Here is a 7,225-nt window from a genome sequence, read left to right as displayed (position 1 = left end):
AGGCAGAGAGGAAGGAGGAGGACAGATGAAGGCAAACACTTATCCCTTTTGTCTCTGAAGAAGCAAAAGACTGTTAGACTCTTTTTCAAAGTGCCTTTTTGTTTAAACAGGAAAAATGCATATTTAATTATTACAGGCTTTTCTGTAGTCAGAAAATCCCTATTGAGATTCCTGTCCAGTCATTAAAACTCTTTCCTCACTGTGCAACGTGCAAAAACTGGTTTTAGCTTTATGTGGTTTAAGCGTTTTTTAAAGTATGAAAAGAATGATCACTGTGCTGGAAGATCACACTCAACTTTGGGCCCCCAACCTCATTTACGAGAGACTAGTGAGCTGTGAATGCCTGCCATATATTCCAAGGCACCTCGACTGTGCAGAGGATTGCAATTTAGGGCCACTGCATTAATAGCCCTCAGCAAGAGGGAGGGAAGTGATCAGAAGTGAGGCGGGGAGTTTTGGGGAAGAGACAAGGAGCAGGATGATTGGGAAAAGGAGAAGCAATAAGGAGAAAGGGGAATACAGTCAAGATAAGGCCAAGCTGGGATTGGCAATGGTCTTTTGCACTATGGTTGAGCTGGGAGCAGTCCTCTTGCATCTGATAGTTCCACATTTGGCAAAAACTTAGGAACCATTGGTTACGCTGCATGGGGATTACCTTTCTCTGATTGTGGTCGGCTGTAAGAGAGCACCCCAATTTTCAAAGGAGGCCTCAAACAAACAGCCCCAATTAGGGCCTGATTGTTGTTTCAGGTGCAGCATTAGATGTGTCTTTTTCTGCATTTACCATTATGGCACTTACAATGTATATTGAGAGCATATTGGTCTGCCTTATCGGATGCTTAGATGCCCTTTTTGCACCTGAAAATGAGGCGTGGTATGATTGAATTCCAAAGCCATTCCATTTTAATAGTATTTTTAAAAATAACAGCAGAGTTTATGGTGCTTTACCAATTAGCAACCTGCCTGTGATGTGGCACTGGTATAACTGTAGGATGTTTGCAGTACTATAACAATGCATAGAGTTACAAAGCAGTGACAGGCCATTTCACCAACCTCCATTAAGGCTGTTTTAATCACTTAAAGCTGCCCTGTTCCCATTTCCTTTCCACCCCTTTGCCTTTCATCCAACCTACCAATCTAATCTTGAATGTTCACATGGTGTCTGCCTCAGCCACTAACTTGAACATTTACCTACCTGCCTACATGCAAAGGATGCTCAAGAAGTGTCTTTAGTTCCCTGTTCTTCTGTCTCAGATGTTGAAAAAAAGACTTGGAAAATAAGTTATTCGACCAAACAGAGTACCAAAAGAGGTTATAAATTTCACAACCTTATCAGAACAACAAAATAAGCTTTAATATACACACTTCAATGGAACATTGCAAAGGAGGTTGCATAGCTCTTATCTCTTCATCTCAAGGCATATGAATCAGTGCTGGCTCATTGAATTCACACCAACTCCTTGAGAAAGCATCTCACCCAATCCCTATCTCTGTAACTCCACATATTTAACCCACTAATCCCCCTAACCTTCACATCTGTGGACACTAAAGGGGAATTTAGCATGGCCAAAAAGCCTAACCTGCACATTTTTGGATTGTGGGAGAGAACCTGAGCACCCAAAGGAAACCCATGCAGTCATGGGGAGAATGTGCAAACTCCACACAGACAATACTTAGGTGCATTGACCGGAACAGACATCTGAGTCTGCCAACTAGGGGAATTGCACAATAATTTCATTATTGTTAATATGTTAATGTAAACCTTACTTGGGACTAATAGTAAACCTTACGTTAGTTGCCCAAGGCAAAATTGAACCTGGGTCCCTGGCTTTGTTAGCCACTATTGAATGAGAATTAAAATACATAAAGAGATCTTCTTAGAGGGAATTTTAAAATGACACAAAGCTAAAAATTGCTGACAGTGATATTTTCATATGAGCACTAATATCAATTTCATTCCCACTATTTTAACAGTGCTTATTTTAATGGGTCAATGCCTCCCTCTTTACATATGGAGAGATTAAATTGATATGAAGGTGTTGAGCGTTTGTAATATAACATTGGCAACAGCAACCAATAGCAATGGCTACAATGTGTGAAGAAAAGCAAGGAAAAAAAATTAATAAAGCAAAGTAGCTATGATAGCAACTTAGGGACAAATTCACCATTGACAAGATCGAACCAGTCAAAAATGCCATCAAATAATAACTTAATTAAACCAAGAAGCATTGTGATAAATAGCCAGGACAAAGTTTAAATCAGTGGGAAGCATATAGGAAATTGATTGATTGGAGCTGTAGAAATTGCACTTGGAAAAATCTTTCATAGGGGTCGAGATTTTCTGTCCTCCCCCCTCACCACATTTTTCTCAATGGCGGGAGGTGATGCGCCGTTTGCTGGTGGCAAGATCTTCCTGCTGCTGCCAATGGGATTTCTCAATTAATCCACCCCACGGCGGGGGTGTGTCGTTGGCGGGACTGGAAGAACCCACAGGCATGAACATTCCAAAAGATCAGTATGTTGCAGAATGAATATCTTGGGTAGTCAAATGTTAACAACAAATTTCTGAATGGAGAAACAGGGAAAATTCAGGGCCTCCAGAATCTCAGCACCATCAGATTCAACCTAAGAGCCTGCAGACCCCATGAATCTGAGATACTCTGCCCTGTGCCACCACTTCAAAATGAAGGAGCCAATTTTTTAAAGTTATTAATAAGAAATGTATGATATCTCTTTGACTGAGCAAGTTTCCATATTTCAAAGGATGAAATTTTACCGCCCCACCTACCATAGGAATCGGAGTGGGTGAGGGGTGGACAATGTAAAGGTCCATTGACTTCAGGTGGGTTTTACCTTTTGGGGACAAGTGAGGCCATAGGTGACCTGCTCAATGTCTAACTTGACATTTCCCAATATTAAAAGCCCACTGATTAGCCGTTGTTTGTGAAGCAGAGAAATGCCACGACTTGCAGTTAATGATTGAACAAACCGAGAATATACCAAGGGCTGGCAACTCATGGCATGTCAATATATGAAGACACCCCAGACATGATTGGTACCTTGCAGATAAATCAATGAAAATGGCGATGCTTAAATGATGGCTAGTTCAGTGGAACCTGAATGTTTTCTCTGCATTGGCTCCAACTGGTCTGGTTTATGTAAAACAAATGTTTATGTAATAATGAAGGAAAACTGCCACTCTGGTAATGACTCAGAAGAATTAACACTGATACTCTTTTGTCCGATTTGTCCATCCAATTTTACTTTTATTGTTCTTTTATTCTAGTTTGATAGGCCGTTTTAGAGACATCCTCATTGCTATGCTCTGGAGTCACATGAAGGTTTAGACTGTCGGAACAGCAGGATTCCTTCCCAGAAGGGCATCAATTATGGATTTTTACAGCAATTCAGTGTTTCATGGTCGCCATTACAGACACTAGGATTTCATTCCAGATTTATTTAAGTGAATTTAAACTGCCCCAGCTGCCATCATGCAATCTGAACTTGTGTCTCCAGGTGATTAGTCTATAAATCTGGATTACCAGTCCAGCAAATATAACCACAATGCTACCACATCCAAGACGTTAGAAAGTATTGTGTAACATTGATGATTTGAACTCAGATTTAACATTAGCTAAATATTAAAAGCCAAACACAGGAATATAAATAAATCTTTATGTTAATCTGTCTCTAAAGCAGAATCAGATAAAAAAAAAGTCAAAGAGGTGTCACAACTTCCTGCTTCCTTTCTCTCTCTACACATGCTCACTAACTCACACAAAGGCCAAAATTTTATGTTCCCCTGATGGCAGGGCTTTAGGCAGCAAGGAGTGTAAAATTGAAGGAATGGCTTAATTAGTGCTCAGTTAAGGCTCCTTTTCCACCCATCCTCAGTTTTTAGGCTGACGGGAGGATTAATCTTGCATGAGGGAATACCAAAAATCAATGAACTTGGGTGGGAAGTAAGGAAGAGGGGAGAGGGGGGGCACCTCCATCAGAAGCCCCTTCTAAAGTTGATTGCCCTCCCCCACATGTCTTACATCCAGTGATCACTGGACCACCTCCTCCCCCCCCTTCCAGCCTCTCTCCCGAGACTCTGATTGCCCTCTTCATACACTCCAGGCCTTCCCTGCCCTGGGACCTTGGACTTACCTTGGCCTCCATGGTCGGACTTAGTCTCAGGTGCCCTCATGCAATTCCTCTTCAATCCACTGCAGTTCTTGTCACTATAGTGACTTGAGAGCTGCTAGCCAATTACGTGGGTATGCAGCTCTTTGAGGTGAGACTTCTTCCCAAGTGAGGGGTGGAAGTCCTGCCTGCAACCATCTACTTTCTCAGGAGGCTAAGGAAATTCAGCATGTCTGCTACAACTCTCACCTATTTTTACAGATGTACTGTAGAAAGCATTCTTTCTGGTTGTATCAAAGCTTGATGTGGCTCCTGCTCTGATTAAGACTGCAAGAAACTACAAAGTGTTGTGAATATAGCCCAGTCCATCAGGCAAACCAGCTTCCCACCCATTGATTCTGTCTACACTTCCTTCTGCCTCGGAAAAGCAGCCAGCATAATCATTGGCCCCACGCATCCCGGGCATACTCTCTTCCACCTTCTTCTATTGGGAAAAAGATACAAAAGTCTGAAAACACACAACCAACTAAAGAATAGCTTCTTCCCTGCTGCCATCAGATTTTTGAATAGGTTCTATCACCCATTGAGCTGAACTTTCTCTACATCTTAGTTATGGCTATAGCATTATATTCTGCATCCTTTCCTTTCCCTCTCCCCTATGTATTCTATGAACAGTATGCTTTGTCTGTATATCTTGCAAGAAACAATACTTTTCACTGTATACTAATACATATGACATTAATAATTCAATTCAGTCCAAAAATTTAACTTAATGCTCATTTAAGCATGAAATGGCTGTGGCGCACTCGGAGTCAGTGACTCTCTGGATGGAGGGAAGTGAGGCTCCACCATCCAAAAAAATCAGGTGACAGATAATGTTCCCTCTAATTTGTTCATGTTGTGTGTGTCCTCTTTACTGTGCAGTCCCTTTAAGACTGTGCTGCAGCTGCACATGCACACATCGCAAAGGAAATATTTCCTGTGTGTGGTATGTTTATTTCTTCAGTGGTAAGTTCTGGACTGCTGCACAGCTGTGCACCTGCTCAACTTACAGGGAACATTGCATAGAGAGGCTCATTAAACCTATCTCACCTAGAGATGAGCTGATGTGATGTAATTAACCACCCATTTCACAACTGTCTAATTTTACTTTCCACGGATGTTAAGAGTTTTAACAAATAGGTCTCGCCACTGTCTAACTTTCCACCCAAAATGGGCGGAGGGTGGCGATAGTTGGTAGAGCAGATGGGGTGGTAGTGCATGACAGGAGAAGTCTACCCTTTCCTGTGAGATCCTGCAGAGCTGTTCTGAAGTTTCTAGTTCCACAATGGAAAGCTGGAAGAAGATCTTTTTGTCTTCAGATTGTAACTGTTGGGTTAGATTCCCAGTCTCTTCCAGATTGAAGTGACATTGGGTTCTATTGATATAAAATAACCCTGATTTGCATACATGTATGACTAAGGCTGGCACCGTATCCAGCTGAAAAATTAAGCACTTTAAAATTGCAATGCAGTGTATTTTCACACACTCTGTACTATCCTTCCACCAAGTGAAGAGAACTGTGACTACCACAGAACATAAAGAATTTGGTAAAAACTAACCTGATGAAGAATGGGACAATGGGCAGAGTTTCTCGCATCTGGGACCAGATCCTGTGGTGGGGCAGGGAAGGGGTGTGTTTCCCACTACGGAGGCTGATGAAAAACCAGGCCGTATCTACAGACTCAGCCCATCAATATGCATCCAGGGGTTTAACATCATATGTTGTGGTGGGGCGAGCTTGATTGCGTTCGTCCTGCCATCATCACTGCTTGCCATATTTAAAAGGGGATGGACCTCATGGAAAAAGAAGATGGATCTTTAGGAGCACGCTGAGGCTACAAGGTTGACTTCTTTGATACTCTAAATCTGGAAGATCTACCTCTAGATGTGTCACCATTCATCCTGTGTTGTTCCAGAGTGCATGGTCACTGGCTGCTTCCAGCCCAATCTCCAGAAGCAGCTCCAGACATTTTTCAGGTAAGCCCTGATTTCTGCATGCTATGTAGTTCCAGATGCATTCTGGTCCACTATTGTCTCCTGCTGGCATCACAGAGATTCAGGTGTGCTTGGCAAATGCCGGTTGGGCCTTCAGTTGCATTCCATTAGCAGTTCCAAATCGGTTTTATCCCGGCCAACAATGAGTTTCCTGATCTGCCATGGCAGGTGCTGGCGGAAGATCCCTCAGGGAATTCATGCTGATGTAAAGCTGATGTTTAGGCCTCCTACTGAATTCTACACCCGTCCCCCAACACCTGCAGCTCACCCAACATTTAATCCACTAAGGGGCATGGGAGAATTCCATCCGATGTTTTTCTCTACAGTTACTGATTAACAAAATCACTTTCTCCAAAATTAGCCATTTCAGAGTTGTGCATTTCTATGAAGAAACTGAGCTTAATGGGTTCTATGAAGAACCCATTAAGCACAGAGAAAGAGAGACAATTTTCATTTGTGTTGAAACAAAAACTTCACCCTTAAAAATGTTGGGGAATGGGCACAGCAGCAAATAGATTCAAATGTTATGATGGGGAGAAAAACTCTGTGAAACACAACAACTGAATCTGAAATAAAATAAAAACTACATCCAAGCTGCTTCATACATATGCCGTTTTCAATAAACCAGATCAACCAAATGAATCTAACCAGGAGTAGAGTTTGCATTTTTGAAAGCTATGAAACGTCTAAAGGGATTTCTAAGTTTGTGTGGTAGTTCCCTGTATTATATATTTCCATGATCTTATATTTACATTTCTTATTAGAACAATGAGAGATTGTCCCACAAGCTATTTTTAGCAGAAATCACATTAGTGTACGGAGGCCAATGATCTGAACTGCATGTGTACATTTAATCATGCAAGCACACATTTTGCCTTGTCCAGTTTAATAGTGCAATGAGCAAGCTCTAAGAACACAGCAGCCTCTCAGAAACATTCCTGAATTAAATACTACTTTAACATTAGAGAAAATACATCTGAATTACTTAAATGATTTGTCTTTCTTTGATTATTCTATAGGGAAATTAATTGTTGGAGTCTGAAGCAATGCAATTATGATA

Source organism: Carcharhinus amblyrhynchos, chromosome 1 (assembly GCF_965287045.1).
Source record: "Carcharhinus amblyrhynchos chromosome 1, sCarAmb.v2.hapA, whole genome shotgun sequence".
NCBI classification, from domain to species: domain Eukaryota; kingdom Metazoa; phylum Chordata; class Chondrichthyes; order Carcharhiniformes; family Carcharhinidae; genus Carcharhinus; species Carcharhinus amblyrhynchos.
Note: the sequence above shows the minus strand (reverse complement) of the source record.